Source organism: Peromyscus leucopus, chromosome 16_21 (genome assembly GCF_004664715.2).
Source record: "Peromyscus leucopus breed LL Stock chromosome 16_21, UCI_PerLeu_2.1, whole genome shotgun sequence".
NCBI lineage: Eukaryota > Metazoa > Chordata > Mammalia > Rodentia > Cricetidae > Peromyscus > Peromyscus leucopus.
Window position 1 is genome coordinate 18,934,055 of NC_051084.1, and position 17,360 is coordinate 18,951,414.

Here is a 17,360-nt window from a genome sequence, read left to right on the forward strand (position 1 = left end):
TAGCAAACAACAGGGTTGAAGCAGTAATTAAAAAACTGCTCTATTAAAAAAATCTTAACCCTAGAGGAGTTTACTGCAAAATTCTACTAAGCCTTTAAAGAAGAACTAATGCCAATCCTTTTCAAATTATTTCATAAAATAAAAAGGGAAGGAATGTTCCCAAACTCATTTATGAAGCTAGTATGGAGCACATTTCAATACAATAAAGGCTATATATGATAAACCTACAGCCAACATCATACTAAATGGAGAAAAACGTGGAGCATCTCCACTAAAACAAGGGTTTCCACTCTCCCTACTCTTAATTCAATATGGCACTCTAAGTCTTACCTACAGCAATAAGACAGGAGAAGCAAATAAAATGGATACAATAGGTAATGAAATAAAAATAATTCTTGTTTCCAGATAATATGATCCCATACACAAGACCCTAAAGATTCTACCAGAAAACTCTTAAAACTGAAAATTCCTTCAGTAAAATAGTAGGATGTAAAATTAACACAGAAATCACCTTTACTATATATGAAAGGCAAACATACTGAGAAAGACATCAAGGAAACAGCCCCATTTACAATAACATAAAAAACAAAAAGCAGAACACTGATACCACCAACAACAACCCTATAATAATCCTAACCTAGGAAGTGAAAGATCTCTACAAGGAAAACCTTTATACACTGAAGAAAGAAATTGAAAAAGACATAGAACATGGAATTACCATGTTTATGGATTGAAAGAATTAATATTAAAAGAATAATTGTATACTAAAACAACCTACAGATTCAATGTAATCCTCATCAATATTACGCACATAAATCAGGGAAAAAACTTTAAAAATTCATCTGGAAACAAAAGACCTTGTGTTTTAGATTTGTTTCTGTTGTTATGATATAAACATCATGACTAAAAGCAACTTGAGGAGGAGTTTATTTTTTTCTTATGCTTTACACCCCTTCATCAAGGGAAGCCAACACAGGAACTTGAAGCAGAAACCACAGAGGAATGATGTGTACTGAATAGTTCCCAGGCTCATGGTCAGCTACCTTTCTTATAGAGCTCAGGCCCTGCCTAGGAATGGCACCATCCATAGAAGGCTGGACCCTCCTACATTAATGAGCAAATAAGAAAACACTCCATAGACATTGCATGGGCCAATCTGATGAGGGAATATTTGAATTGTGATTCCCTTTTTCAGGTTTGTGTCAGGTTGACAGCTGAAGCTAACTATGACATCTTGGATTATCAAAAAAATCCTGAGCAGAAAGAATATGAGGTATCCATATTTCAATTGGTTTCAAATTATACTACAGAGCCATAGTAATAAAAACAGCATATTATTGGCACAGAAGACAGGCATAGAGGTCATTATAAAAGAATAGAGGACCTGGATATAAGCTCACACAACTCCAGCCTCTTGAGTTCTAACAAAGATGCCAAAAAATACACATTGGAGAAAAGATAGCATCCTTAACAAATGATTCTAGGAAAGCTGGATATCTATCTGTATGAAAATGAAACTAGAATCCTTATCTCTCACTCTTCATAAAATTCAACTTCAAATGGATTAGACTTTAATGTAAGACGTGGAACTTTGAAATCATTAGAGAGTTTCTGAATGGGACTCCAGCTCCTCAGAAATGAGGTCAATAGTCAACAAACAGAAACTCATGATAAAAGCTTAGCTTCCTTTGGATGGCAAAGGAAGCCATCAGTGGGGAAGAGCCAGCCCACAGGATGGGTAGCTGTACATCTGATAGAGGATTAATACACAGAACTCCAAAAACTAAACAAGGAAACAACCCAATTAAAAACAGACTAAGGAACTCAACAGAGTTCTCAGAAGAAGAAATACACATGGCTGATGAATATTTTTACAAGTGTTCATTGCCCTTAGCCATAAGAAAAATACAAATTAAAAGCACTCTGAGATTTCTCTTATGGCAAGAGTCCATCCTATCCCAGTTAGATTGGTTGTCTTCAAGAATATAAATAAATGGGGGTTGAAAAGATGGGTCTGTCTGTGCTTAAGAGCACCTACTGCTCTTGAGAGGTTCAGGGTTCGGTTCCCAGCACCCACATAGTGACTCACAACTGTCTAGTTCCAGAGGACCTGGCACATTCATCTCGACTCTACAGACATCAGGAGTGCATGCAGTACCTGCATATGTTCAGGCAGACAAACACTCATGTACATAAAAATAATATTTTTAAAAGAAAAAAATGGTTGCTGGCAAAGGTATGGAGAAGGGGAATACCTATGCACTGTCAGTGAGAGTGTAAACTAGTGCAGGCATTGTGGAAATCAGTGTGGAAGTTTCTCACAAAACTAAAAATTGAACTTGCATACGACCCAGGTATACCACTTCTGGCCATTTCCCAAAAGAACTACATATCCTACCGCAGAGGTACTTGTACATCCAAGTTTATTGCTACTGTCTTCATAATAGTAAGGAAATGGAATCAGCCTAGATGTCCACCAACTGGTGGGTGGGAATGGAAATGTGGTACATAAACACAATAGAATTTCATTCAGTCAAAAAGAAAGGTGAGATTATGAATTTTGTAGGCGAAATTGATAGAACTGGAAAATACATTAAGTGAGGTAACTCAGGCTTAGGAAGACAGACACTGAATTTTCTCTTTCACATGATGGCCCTAGCTTTTAACTTTATAAGTCTGTTTTTATGTGGAAGTGAGTATTTGTAGAGCCTAGGAAACTAGAAAAAGGGCCTATGAAACAGGTAAAAAGAATCTTTAAGTTGTGTGAGTGGTGGAGGATTGTGTAGAAAACATGTATAAAACTGGAAGAGGGGATTCTGGGAGTGGAAAATTCTAAGTGGGCACAGAAGTGGGGAGATAGGGGAAGTGCAGGGGATTATGTTGGGAGGGGCATCCAAAATGAATGATGTAGGAAAAGGTCATAAATCTGATACTTGATAAGCTAATCGAAAAGTTAGAAAGGACTTGGAATGAATGTACTTTAAGTGTGTGGGCAAAGCTGCTCCTAGAAGCCATGTGTTAATAAACAAAAATCCTAATGTCATGGGTGGGCTATTCTCCTATGAGTTATGGTCAGGGAGCACCTGAAGCCCCCCAAATATAGGCCAATGCTGTTGGTTGCTCACTAAAAGTAGATTGTAAGACCCTGAGGACACAACATGCCTTGGTCAGAGGACATAGAAAAATCAGGCTACAACTGGGCTGGAAGCTTCCTCTCTGCTTGCTAGCTCTCATAGTGGTGACGTTGCTTTTCAGGCTGCTGAGGAAGAATTAGCATCAACAGTCTTACTCAGCTTGGACTCTGTATGCAACAATACTGACTGGCCGAGCCCACTGGTACAATAGTGGCAGGTCTGTTATATGGTAACCAACTGCTTTTTATTTATTTATTTATTAACGTTGATGCCTGCTCCACAGGAGCGTATTCATGGCTGATATTCTGAACCTGGTCAAAAGCCTAAGGCTGGGGAGGTAACATGCCTTCTAAGCAACCGTGTTTATGACCGTAGATTGGTGTTGATGTCAGCCTTGATCAGCGAAGCTTCCTTTTACACAGCCAATAGTGACTATAGAGACCCCTAACTGGTCCGTGGACTGAAAATAAATGGCTATTGAATTCCCAGAAGTGGAAAATATGTTTACCCCGCTAGGGTTCAGAGAACACAGCAGAAGAAGGGATGGAAAGAATCTAACATCTAGGAAATTGGGGTGGGGTAGCAATATGGAACATTGACATCTGGGCATGACATGGCTGCTACACTCTTGAATTCCTGGCACAAATCTGAACAGGATTGAATCTGCCAGTATCTTGCCTCATAGGAGCTACTTCTGCTTGAGGGTTTATATTCAGTTAATGGTTGATGGGAGGAAAGACAGACAGTTTCTCTAGTAGTGTAGCCACTGATTAGGTGCCCATGCTCCTGCAAAGAACCCTAAGGAAACTCATGGGGGTGGGGGTGGGGTGGGATGAAAATGAAAGAGGGAACTAACTGGGAAGATGTTTATTGGCAGAGGGGGAATGAGGGTGAATATGATTGAAATACATTACATATGTGTATGGAAAGTTATAATGAAACCCATTATTATGTATAACTATTATATGCTAATAAAACATTTAAAAAAGATGTTATGCTATTATGCCTAGAAGACAGCATTCTATAACGGCAAAGAATAAGATCCTCTCCATCCATTGACTGCTGGGTACAGAGCAGGGGAGTTGTCCTAGACAGGATTTAATGGCTTCTTTTTTCTCTTCTGTCATTATGTTCCACAAACAGGCTTGGCTAACATACATCAAATCGGGGTACTTACAGCCCTTCAAAGATGTGTGGTTAGATTTCAAAGATGCATTTCTGGGCTCACTGAGATTGCAGACTGTTCTGAAGGTCAAGTTAAGGAGTGGCCAAAGTGGACTTTGGGATGCAGCTCTGATAGTGATGTGCTGCAGGCAAAGGGCTGGGGAAAAGTGAGGCTGTCCAATAAATGCTCAGTACCAGGAATGGACAGGCGGCCACACCAGGGTCCACAGTGTCTCTTTCTTGGGGTGTACTGTGAGCCATAGGACAGTGCCTGACAATTGCTGGTGGACGCCGTACCTAATTTCTTTGAGCTCCCCAAACTGAGAAGGGACTGAACGGGGTCAGGTGGGTTATGGCCTGCGTGCCTTCATATTATTGGCCTTGTCAGGTTCCTCAGGTAATGTGACGCTTCTCCCTTGCTTTTTGGTAGATGGACAGTCTCTCCTCGGGGAGCAGGTGGGCTGGCAGGACAGGCGTCCCCAGGCCGGGAGAAGGAGGCGCTCCCAGGTACTCTCGTCCACCCCTGCTGGTGACTTGCCCACCCAGCCCCCATCCTGTTCCAGACAATGGCCACCTGTGACCCTGCCTGCCTTGACCTGCTTTGCCCACCTGTGCCTGCCTGTGCCTGACCTCAGCCCAGAACTCCCACCCTTCCCACCCCAACTTAGGACTGGTCCTGACTTCTGGTTCCTGCCTTGCTTTTCCACTCTGACCCAATTCCCAATAACCCCCTTCTGCCCTGTCACATCACAGGGACATCAAGAAGGAGCTGTTCAGAGCCTGTCAGTACTGCCTGCTTCTCGTCTATTTATTTTTCTTCAGGGGTAATTTGTAGCGGAGCGAAAACAAATGCTTCTTTCTAAATAATATGGCCTGGGTTGATGTGACTGTTACTTCTCGTCTACACAGAATGTTGGTAATTCTTCACTTGCTTTGTGGTCATTTTCATCAGTTAGGAACAGTGGAGGTAGTGGGAGCTTGCAGAGTAGCACTGACCTGAGGAGTGATTATAGGTGAGGCCGGAGGAACTGAGCGGCTCCAGGGTCAGCAGATCAGCAGTAACCAAAGTGGGCTCTATGCCAGGCTCTGAGCAGACTTGGGACATATCTACAAGTGAGCAGCCCGGGCATGTGTTCCTAGGGATGGCTGTCCAGGGTGGACTTTACGTCTTAGAAAACCAGTGATAGATTCAGAAGATGAAGGGAAAGGGTGTAAAGGGAGGGGATCAAGAGGAAATGGGTACATACATGTGTGTTAGTGTAAGTGTGCATGTAATGTACAGGCACACAAGTATATATGCTTATACACATATTAGTGCCTGTGCATGTAAATGTGAGTTCACATGGGTATGAATGAGCACATACACACATGGGTGTGGGTGTAGGAATGCATCTAGACATGTTTATGTTTGTGCATGCATGTATAGGAAGGTGCATATGTGTGTTTTTGTGCATGTGTGATAATGTTTGTTTATATGCACATGGTTGTGCAAGTTTGTGCTCACTTGTGTATGTGTGTATGCATGAGTGTGTGTGTACATATAGCTGTGCACACTGCACACGTGCACTTGCCCCCCTTGAGGTGACATTTCAGCAAAGGTGAGAGAGAGGGAGCTGCAGAGGAAGAGCAGCCATGCAGAAGAAATGGCCAGCAGTGCCAGGGGCCAGCGGGGCCAGAGGAGAGTGAGAGTGGGGCAGCTTAGCTCTGAGAGGCATGGGTGGGTCCCTGCCACGTCATCCAGCCTGAGCGAGAGCCATTGATGGTGCAAGCAGAAGAGAGCCGATGGTTTATTACAAAGTCACTGTGGCTTCTGGGGAGGACAGACTCTCAAGCGCTCCAGGGTGTGAGGAGAGACCAGTTAGGAGACTCGGAGACTCGGCCTGGGCACAGGTGAGAAGCAGTGGTAGGTAGAACCACGTGACTAGAACAAGGGCTCGTGCCCCTTTCCGCTATCTGCTGAGTGTATGTGGTTGTTCTTTGTCCGCAAGTGTGAAGTCCACTCTGGATGGCCATCTCTGGGACACACCCCCCCCATCCCCAGGGTCACTGGTGCATCTGCCCCAAGCCTCCCCAGAACCTGGCACAAAGCCCACGTTCGGCTACTGTTGACTTCCTGACTTTGGGTAACAGCATAAGGCTTCTCATGACTGTCTCAGTGTGAGGCAGGATCTCTAAGCAGTGAGAAGCAATGTCTGTAACAAAGGACTTGAAGAACCACCAGGCTGTAGGTGAATAACAGGGAAACCATCAGCACTGATGCAGAGCTGCGGCGAGACTTTCAGGCTGAGAGGTGCCTGGCAGAGAAGACAAAGGAAATGTAGACTTATGCTTGGTCAGCAAATCTGTATATTGGTGCTGACAGTATGGACCATTGGTAGACAGAGGAGAGGCTCAGGCCCTGGCCTGGGAGGTTCCAGCCTCTGTAGAGTAGCGGGGCAGAGGAGCAGGCAGGGGTTGAGCTGGAGTGAGACTAGGGAGAGGAGGAGCCATGAGGCACATCAAGCAAGCAGCCTCACCTGCCAGGGTGAGAGTGTGGACTCGGCACAAAAGTCTGGGGAGTCATAAGCAGTCTTGAGCTTTCTAGATTCAGGGAACAAGAGTGAAGTGTGTAAGGGGTGGTGGTGATGGGCTGGAGCTGTGACTCCATGGATAAGAGTTCCTACTGCTATTACAAAATACCAGGGTTCAGTATCCAGCATCCACATGGTAGCTCACAGCCACCTGTACCTTTAGTTCCAGGGACGCTGATGTCCTCTTCCAGCATCCTTGGGCATCGCATCCATGTGGTGCACAGATATACATGCAGGCAAACACTCACAAACATATAAAATAAAAATAAAATATTTTATTTTAAAAATGGATGAAGGTGGAGTGCATGAAAATTAGGATGGCAGGTATGGCGGAAGCTGCTTTAGAGAGTTTTACTATACAGGGGGAAAGATGGAGGGGAGAAGGAAGCTAGGTTTCTTGTGGAAATGGGAGAAGCAGCAACATATATCTGAGGTGCCACACACAAGCAGGAGGGAGAGGAGACAGCCCACTGAGGCCAGTGCTGGGTATTGTGGGTATCAGTGGGGTCCAGCAAGGAAGTCTTTCCCTAAGGGTGCTGTTGGCCATCAGCCCAAAGTGAGCATGGAGAGGCGTAAAGACAAAGGACTCCATCTGAAATTCTTCAGTGTGCACATTCAAAGACAGTCTCAGTTGTAAAGGATGAGTTTGAAAGTCTGGAACTGTGACCAGACCAAAAAGGAGAGTTTCTACCTCTGGGCTGTGTGGCCCGTGTGTGACTATACCACGTGCTTGGTAGCTTTTGTTTTCCAATGGCGCTGGCCCAGTTGCCTGGTTAGGGTGGAACTGGCAGAGTAGTGTTTTAGTAGGGACTAACTTCTGATCAGTAAGAACCAGTGAGAAGTCGGGGCGAAGAGAGCGAACTGATGTGAGCAGGGACAGGAGAGACCGAGAAGAGGACAGCAGAAGGCAGAATGTCATACCTGGCTTCTGTTCCAGTTGTTGGTGATTGTAACTTAACTGCTCTGAAAGTGGAAAACAACCAAGAAATTAAAAAACTCCCCCCTCTACACACACATACACACTTTTCCAAGTTAGAGAACAGTACTTGGTTTCCATGGTTATTGCCTTTTAACTAACAGCAAGTGTTATGTAGTGGCACAGGGTAATTATAGGCAACAGAGAAATTGCAGGATAAGTCTTGAATAAATACGGAGTAGCTACATGGGTTAGCCTCTGCTCCTGAGAGTGATGTGCAGTTTACTTCTGGGCCTGAGCTACATGTGGGAGCAGGGCCCTTGGACCTGTCACCAGTCCAAAGCCATGCTTCTGGCCCTCAGCTTTTCCTTGCTTTATCATACGGTTGGACTCCTGCTTCCCTTCTGTGCCTAGACCTCAAGACAAGCAGTCCCCAGCCCCACCTGGCTTTGTGGCGCCTTTCTTAAGTGAGCCTGGGAAGTAGGTGCAGGCCTTCTGTGGCTCTCCTGGCTGGAAATGTCACCAGTACTTAAGGAAGGATGTTTAGAGCCTAAAGATAGTGTACACCAGTCTCCTGGTGATGTATATAACAGGAAGATTGCAGAGAACTGTCATCTGCTGTCATTTTAATCCAAAGACCTTCAGAAAAGACATAATTTAAGCAGCAGCTACAGTAGGAACAGGAGTGCCTTCAATTAGAGGGCCAGGCATATAGATTAATCGACTGAAACAAATAGTGCTTGTGAACATTGTAGGGAATGTGGAAAGGCCACAAAGACTAAGAACTCCGATGCACGGAGGGGCAGGAGAGAAAAAAGGGCAAATGCTCCACTCTGAAGTGCTCTTCAGCAAGCTCCAGATGTGTATACCCAACTCACATTGGGAAAGTAGACTGTGATTGGGCCATGGCATCAAAAAGTGTGCCCTGCCATCTGTAACACCAGAGAGGGCCTGGGAATCACTCTCTGAAGACAGTATGGAGGTGTATGGGATCCAGGACAGGACAAGCATATTGAGGCTTTAGCAGAACTGTGAACACAGCCAAGCTCCATCAATCACACACTTGAAGTAAATGAAAAGCAGGAGAAAGAAGTTCCACACACAATAGGATGAGCGGTCAAGGGACGGGTTTATAAGTATACCACATGAGAAAAAGATTCAGATGGAAGCATTGCTTCCTCCAGAGAAACAGCCAAGGACTTCGGAAAGAAGCAAACATTTAGGGTAGCAAAATACAGGAGACAGGATGGCTGAATCCCACGATGAAGAAAACAAAGAATCACTGATGTCTTAGATGGGCTTTTCTTACAGCTCTCAGGTCACGTTCCGACACTGAGGGAAGTCAGGGTAGGAGCGTAGAAACCTGGAGGCAGAAGCCATGCTCTGCTTACTGGCTTGGTCCTCATGACTTGTTCAGCCTGCAGTCTAACAGTCCAGGAACGCCATTGCAATGGTAGTTTCTGCACTGCTGCTGTGTTATTCCACGGGGGTGTGTTGACTCCTCCCCGGTCCCCAGTCTTGGGCTGTGGAAATACGATATGCACCAAACAGTAGAATTTCCTGGGAGATTAAAGATGTCCAGAGCCTAGTAGGCCAGGCAGGAGACTGACCCCAGACAGATCTCGAGGTAGCACGTGGGATCAGAAACAAGGCTGGAGTCTGTGGGCACTGGCTTAATGAACGTGACTGGAGTTTCTACACACTGAATCTATCTGACTAGGCTAAAATCAGGGACCAGAATTCCTGTTGACCATGATGCCCAGCAAGAGTAGAAGGGTAACATTGAGCTCATGAAGTGTTCACAAAAACTTTTCCCTAGTGAAGGAAAGGCTGGATTCTATTAAAAATTAGGCTAGTGAGGAGGCTCAGTAGATGTGCTGGCTAGTTTTTTTTGTCAGTTTGGTACAAGCTCGAGTTGTCTGGGAAAAGGAGATGTCAGTTGAGGAATTGCCTCCATCAGATGGGCCTGTGGGGAAGTCTCACCCCTGCTGCACAGGAAAGGTGCATTAGTTGCTTTTTTTCATTGCTAGGACAAAATTCCTGACCAATGCAACTGAAGGAAGGAAGGAGGGAGGGAGGGAGGGAGGGAGGGAGGGAGGGAGGGAGGAGGAAGGAAGGAAGGAAGGAAGGAAGGAAGGAAGGAAGGAAGGAAGGAAGGAAGGAAGGACTTATGTGGCTCATTGTTGGAGGGTTATAGATCATATGGCCAGAAAAGCATGCCCATGGTAACATGAGGTAGCCAATCACACTGCACCCACAGTAAGGAAGTGGAGAAATGACTGCTGGCACTCAGCTTCTTGTCTCGTTTTTCCATTTTTATTCAGTCCCAGGACCTTAGCCTGTGGATGGTACCACCCACTTTCAGGGTAGATTCCCTCCTTCTCAGTTAAACCTGCCTAAAAATACCCTGAGAGACATGCCCAGACATGTATCTCCTAAGTGATTCTAATTCCATCAAATTGACAGTGAAGGTTTAACCATCACAAAGGATGGCTGGCAGGTACTGCCAGCAGAGATTCTCCATTGCTTGACTCCGTGGTGATACACAGCCCTGCTGTGGGGGAGTACTTTGCACCCCCCAACTGTATCTGTGCTAAGGCCTCAGGCTTCCCTGGACTGCCTCGGGCATCCTTACCCTGGCACCACGGTGGCCACATGGGTCACTATCACACTAGAAACTTGGCACAGCTGCCTCAGTTTTGGCCTGTGCCCTTCTGAGAATGCAGGGCCTAAGGGTATCCCTCACTAGGGGCTTGACTCCTGTAGAAAAAGGCATGTGGTTACATGCATGAGGAGCTGAATGCTCCCCCTACCAGGGTAGATGAAGAGAAGTGGGTAATTTAAGCATTCTGGATAGGTGGTGGTAGTATGAAGGAGGAATTTGAAGCTGGACTATGAGATGATGCCAGTGAGGTCAGAATCTTTCCTTCTGAATCTCTGGACCCCTTAACCCTTCAGGCAGCCCAGCCAGTAGTGGACCCCTGGAGTTGGTGCCATTGTGTTAGTCAGGGTTCTCTAGAGTAACAGAGCTTATAGAAAGAATCTCATTCTCTCTCTCCATGTATTTCTATCTAGATCTATCTATCTATCTATCTATCTATCTATCTATCTATCTATCTATCTATCTATCTAGCTAGCTATCTATCTATCTAGCTAGCTAAAGGAGATTTATTAGAATAGCTTGGAGGCTGTGGTCCAGCTAGTCTTATGATAGCTATCTACCAATGGAAGGTCCAAGAATCCCTTAGTTGTTCAGTCCATGAGGCTGGATGTCTCTTTTGGTGTACACAGAGAAGTAGGCTCTAATGCTGGTGAAGGAATGGACTTGTTAGCAATGCTAGAGCAAGGAGTAAAGAGCAAAAGCTTCCTTCCTCCATGTCCTTGTATCGGCTTCTAGCAGAAGGTGTGGCCAAGATTAGAGGTGGGTTTTCTGAGCTCAAAAGATCTAGATTAAAGGCTGTCTTCCTACCTCAGAGATCTAGATTAGAAGTGGATCTTCCTACTTTGAATTAATCAAAAGTCCCTCACAGGTGTGTCCTCCATTTTTGACCATGGAGAAAGAAGCGCCACACACAATAGGAAGAGCGGTCAAGGGACAGGTTTATAAGTATACCACATGAGAAAAAGATTCAGATGGAAACATTGCTTCCTCCAGAGAAACAACCAAGGACTTCAGAAAGAAGCAAACATTTAGGGTAGCAAAATACAGGAGACAGGATGGCTGAATCCCACGATGAAGAAAACAAAGAATCACTGATGTCTTAGATGGGCTTTTCTTACAGCTCTCAGTCACATTCCGACACTGAGGGAAGTCAGGGTAGGAGCGTGGTCAAGTGACAACCAAGAATAGTCACAGCAGCCATACAGAGTGGTTGGGTCTCTTGGGGCAGTGTGGCAGAATGGTGTACTCAGGTCAGGGTAGAGCTAGCAGTGCTGGAAGAGAATGCTACTTGCTTCCCTTTTTGTTACCAGTTAGACAATTATCAACATGCTTATGATAGGTAAGATGTAGCCCATCCCTTATCCTGGCTGTATGTAGAGTGGACATCTCCCTCTGCCTTGGAGACCGAGAGAACTGGCAGGATGGCATGAAGAGACATCAAGAAAGCCTCCCTCATGCCTTCAGGGACTATAGCCCCTGAATAATTTTGCTTGAGATAGGTGTCACCTCTATCTAGAGAAAGCGTGACCCATCTGATAGGCAGTAGAAGAAGGAAGGCCTGCCAAAGATATGGTCACAGTGCCACTGTGACAGAGTCCCATGGTTCAGTGACTCATCACTGGTGTCTGGGCTTCTTGAAGTGGTTAGAAACTGCAACATGGGAGAGAGCTTGGGCTGCTGTGGGCTGCCCCTCAATACAGAATGGGAAACAGAGGCTAGCTGCTGAGATGTGGTACCCGAGAGCACTGCACACACCTTCCTGCCTTCTCTCTATACCACTCTCTAGACAGTGGCATCCTGGCATCAGTTGGAACTAAGATAGCAAATGCATGCCCCATGCCTTTCTCTTGTCTCCTGTTTTTTACTTTAGGATTATATGAAGAAAACAAAACCTAAAATTCCCTCATTTGTGTAACATTTTGCAAATTACAGAGTACTTTACACAGCCCTGAAAGGTGGGTATTTCATGATCCCCATTTAGAACAAGGAGCAAAAAATGAGAGGAATTGAGTCACAGGATTAGCAGTGGGAGGGTGAGTGGAAAGGTCTCTGCAAAGCAGGCCTCCCATGGCCATGGTCCCAGGTGTGGGTCACTACCTCCCAGAATGCATCTGTGACAGGTTCTACTTCTGTTTGTTGACCCAGAGTTGTGGGCAGGCTTTGTCCTCCAAGGATCTGCTTTGGCATCGCCTTCTACTCAGATGCCACTGTAACCAGCACCCATTTTCTATAGATGGTGCTGCATGCTCTAGGACCCCCCAAATTCCTTGTTGGTTGTTCTTTGAGAGTTTTATATTTTGTATGCACAGCCAATTTTCCTTTTGGGAAAGTCACACTTTGAATGTTAATTTCTAGGTGTTCTTTCCTTTTTTAAGTTCTTACTTTTGATTAAGACATATAGTTGTTTTATTCATTGCAGAGCTATATAAATATTGAATGTTGTGATAGTTAATAAGACTTAGCAATCTAAGGGGATCTGGAATCTCATAGGAGACAAGACTTTGGACAGATCTGTGAGAAATGGTCCAGATTATGTTAGCCTCTGGCCATGCTTGTGAGAGATTATCTTGGTTAATTGAGGCAGGAAGACCCAACCTAAAAGTGGGCAGCGCCATTTCCTAAGCTTGGGTCTAGACTGCATAGAAAAGAGGAAAGCTGGCTGGCACTGGCAGCTGTCACTCTTTGCTTCCTGACTGAGGATTCAATGTGGTCAGCCACCTGGACTTCCTGCCATGATGGACTGTACCTTGAATTCTCAGCCAAAATAAGTGTCAATCTCCCTTAAGTTCTCTTGTTTTTCAGGGAAATTTATCACAGCAACAGGAAAAGTTACTGATGCAAATGGTTTCTTGTAGTATGTATCATTTTATGCTTTTATCTTTGTCTAGAATTTATTTTAATGATCCTACAGTTCCATATTTGGACTGGAAAGCAGTTCCTGCTCCAAGCATTTCCAGTAGAGCTCACTGAGGCCATGGAATTGGTTGGCAAAGTGATAGAGGGCCAGAAGGTCAGAAGCAATGAGGAGAGGACTTGGGGACAGAAGAGGACTCACTGGGGTCAGAGTGACTCTTGTTCCAGACCAGACACCTGTGCTGGATTACCTACCTGCCTGTAAGAGATGTTAGAAGTTCTTCAGAGAGAAGAAAAATGATAAGGCCAGATTCAAAACTGTTTGGGACTAGATGAAAATGAAATCACAGTGATAAGAATCAATGAAGTAGAAGAAAAGATTGAAAACCATCTGACTTATTAGAAAAGATGATTAGACAGAGGAGAGGAGAGAGGGAGGGGTGGGGGGGTGACAGACAGACACAAGGTCTCAATTATCTTTGAGGGCACACCTCCAGTGAACTGACTTCTCCCCAGGAGGCAGCACTTCCTAGAGCTGCCAACACTTCCCAGTAAAGCCCTAGGCCGGTAACCTATCTAGCCTTTAACATCTGGGCTATAGGAAGACATTTAAGACAATTAAAAAGAAGTAGGCAAAAACTACATAAAATTCACAAAGTTAGTAGGTTATTACAGCAAAGTTTCAAGATATAAGATCATATACAAAAATAAGTCAGGGTCCTATATACAAGTACTGAACAAGCAGAATTAAAATTAGCACGCAATGCCACATTAGCACCCCTCCCCCCAATACTTAGGCAAAACAACACATATACACACCACATACAAAATATATGAGGCAAACTATTAGAAAAAACTGATAAATGAGTCAAAGGAGAATGATAATACATGGAGAGATGTTCCATATTTGAGGATTAGATTCAATATTGTGAAGATGTCACTTTCATAACTTGATGTGGAGTCACCACAGTACAAATAAACATACTTATCAGTTATATTTTGGACATTGATAAAGTGATTCTGAAGTTTATTTGACGAAACAATGGACCCAGAATATCCCGATGGAGGGAGAAGAAAACAGCAAAATGATGTTACTGACTTCAAGACTTAACTATAAACCTACAGTGATAGAGCTGATGAGATAGCTCGCCAGAGACTTGCCACCAAGCCCGAGGACCAGAGATCCATCTTCAGGCCCCACACGGTGGAAAGACAGAGCTAATTCCCACAAGTTGTCTGACCTCTACACGTGTGCCTTGGTATGAATGTACACACATTTGCACACACCCAAATAAATAAAAATGTAATTAAAAACTTTACACTACAGTAATCATGATAGTGTTGTATTGGTAAAAGAAGAGACAAGTTAATAACTGAGATCTCAGCTGTAGGCCACATGAGTATAGTCAGCTGGTCTTTGGTGAAGCAGCTTAGGCAAACATAACAGCTGGAACAACTGGACTCCACATGCCAAAACCACAAAAACAAAAACAAAAAACAAAACAAGCATTAGCTCAAAATGGACCACAGACCTAAATGTAAAACACAAAACTAAACTAGAAAATATAGGAGAAAATCAAGATGGCTTTTGGTTTTTTTTCTGATAGGATGTTATGGAGGAAAGAAGTGGTGAATTTTGTTAAGTTTTCTGCTTTATAGAATATGATGTTGTCAAGAGAGTCAAGAAACAAGCCTCAGACTGGGAAACATTTACAGAAGATATATGTTACAGGACCATTGTATAAAGCAGAGAACTTCTTAAATTCAGGTACTTCACTAGAAAGGATGCAAATGTAACAAATAGATGAGAGTTCCCACATCATGTGTCATTAGAGAAACGCGATTTCAAACAAGCAATCATGACGTAACTACCAGAATGGCCAGAGTACAGAGCATTGGCAGTGCCACATGCTAGCACAAATGGGGAGCAATGAGAAGTCATACCCTCCCTCTCCTCCCTCCCTCCCTCCCTCCACCCTTCCCTCCTCCTTCCTCCTTTCTCCCTCCCTCCTCCCACCCCTCCCTCCCCCCTCCTCCTAGTGGGGGAAAAATGTTAGTCATTTGTGAAGATTTTTAATCAGTTTCTTATAAATGACACATTCTCATATTTTATGATCCCACAACTTTGCTCCTTGGTGTCTACCCAAATTTGTTGAAAAGTTATGACCACACAGAAATCTGTACACAGGTGTTTACAGCAGCTTCATTCATAACTGCCGAAAATTTGGATACAACGAGATCTGCTTCAATGGGTGAAAGCTTAGGTAAACTGTGGTATATTCAGACTGTACAGTATTCAGTACTAAAGAGAAATGAGCTACCATGAAAAGACATGGAGAAATCATCAATAGTTATTATTGAGTGAAAGCTGATTAGAATAGGCCATAGACTGTATGATTCCAACCACATGATGCTTTAGAAAGAGTGTAACTACAGAGACAGAACAAAGATGGGTGATTGCCGAGGGGTTGAGGGTTGGAAAGCTGGGTGGGCAGTTTACAGAGGGGTTTCTTAGTGCAGTGAAAAATGTTTGTGTGATACTGTAATAGTGGGTACACATCATTATTATAACTTTGCCTGAAGTTAACATACAACAAGCATGAACCGTGTTGTGAATTCTGTATTTTTAATGAGAGTGTTGTCTCATGCTTGCTCTAGTGGGAGATGCTGATAATGGAGGGGACAGTGAGAGTATGAGAGGATACATGGGCAATCGGTTGCTTGTGAGCCTAAAACTAATCTTTAAACGTCTATTAAAACAACAGATGGTGATGGTGCACAACTTGAATCTCAGTACTCGGGAGGGAGGCAGACGCAGGTGGATCTCTGAGTTCGAAGTCAGCCTGGTCTACAGTTTCAGGATGGCTAGGGCTACACAGAGAAACCCTATCTCAAAAAACAAAGCTAAACAAAACAAAAAACAAAAACTAGAAAAAACAAAACAAAAAGAAAGAAAAGGAAAAGGTCTATTAAAATAACAAAAGCAACCAGAGTTCCTGGAAATTGTCTTGTGGTAGTGTAAAAAGATAGAGCTCCCTTGACCCTGAGGGAGGCAGCCATGTGTTGCAGCTTTCCCATGAAAAGAAACTCTTCTGGGTGTTGCTCATTGACGAGCCAAGAAGGCTGCTCCGTGCGGTACATCTCTCATGCTGGCACAATACAGAGACCACATCTGTGATCCACATCTCGGCACTACCAACGGGGCTAGCACGTGTTTGGTGGAGGTGGGTGGGTATGTCGTTGGCCTGTCCATCCATGTAAGTAGAGACGGAGTGGGTTGTCAAGGGGTTAAACTGCTTTGTGACTTTAGGTCCTTGACAGCAGACTGACTCCACAATCTTCCCAGATGCTATTTGTCTGGGTGTGGGTGATCCTCAGAGATCCTACCTGACCTTTTGCCTTTCCGAGACCAGGGAGGAAGCCAGAGTGATGGTTCTGGCGCCTGCCAAGTGTCTCCACCCCAGTTTTGTGATTAGGAACGGGTGAAAATGTCCAGCTTGTCACTTGACAGCACAATGGCCCCTGTGAAGCTGACGGAGGCAAGGGTTCCATTTGTCACTTTAATTGGGGTCCTCTGAAATGGGCAGAGCTGGGCCCAGTATCTAGTAGTCTCTGAAGGCCTGCATTTACTGATTTCGGCACGCTGCTTTTGGCCCCTCGGGGAAGGATTGGGAGAAAGCATCTTACACATTGTAAGGCTGGAGGTCTTCCACAGAACCCAGCCTCCCTTTCGATCATGGGCTCTGCTCAGTGCCTGGACAAGAACCCCTGATTCTTCTTGACTGAGTTGATAACACCCATTGCCAGCACTTACTGTCATGTGTATCTTATCCTTGAGAGCACCATGGCCACAAGGCTGTGGGCCAGCACACCCTGCTGACCCAGGCAGGGCTGACTCTCAGAACATTGCACCCTCTCACTCCACGTTCCATTTTGCCACTTGACCTTTGATGCCTTGGAACCCCTGACCCCAAACTGGCATTCAGGAGTTCAACCTTGTTTGTAACAAGAGTGGGTCTTGATGCCGCACACAGTGAGGAAACCTCTGAAAGTGGACTGTG

General features: G+C 44.6%; 1 protein-coding gene across 14 annotated transcripts in view; it reads left to right on the forward strand.

Moving 5' to 3' along the window:
• Pcbp3 (poly(rC) binding protein 3) overlaps nucleotides 1-17,360 on the forward strand; it is a 207,491-nt gene that overhangs the window by 117,302 nt on the left and 72,829 nt on the right. The window contains exon 3 of one of the 14 annotated variants that reach the window (XM_028874290.2): nucleotides 4,729-4,805. The exons of the other annotated variants lie outside the window; for them this stretch is intronic. The gene's annotated coding sequence lies outside the window, so the exon portion shown is untranslated. The remainder of the gene's footprint in view (nucleotides 1-4,728; nucleotides 4,806-17,360) is intronic. 14 annotated transcript variants of the gene reach the window in all.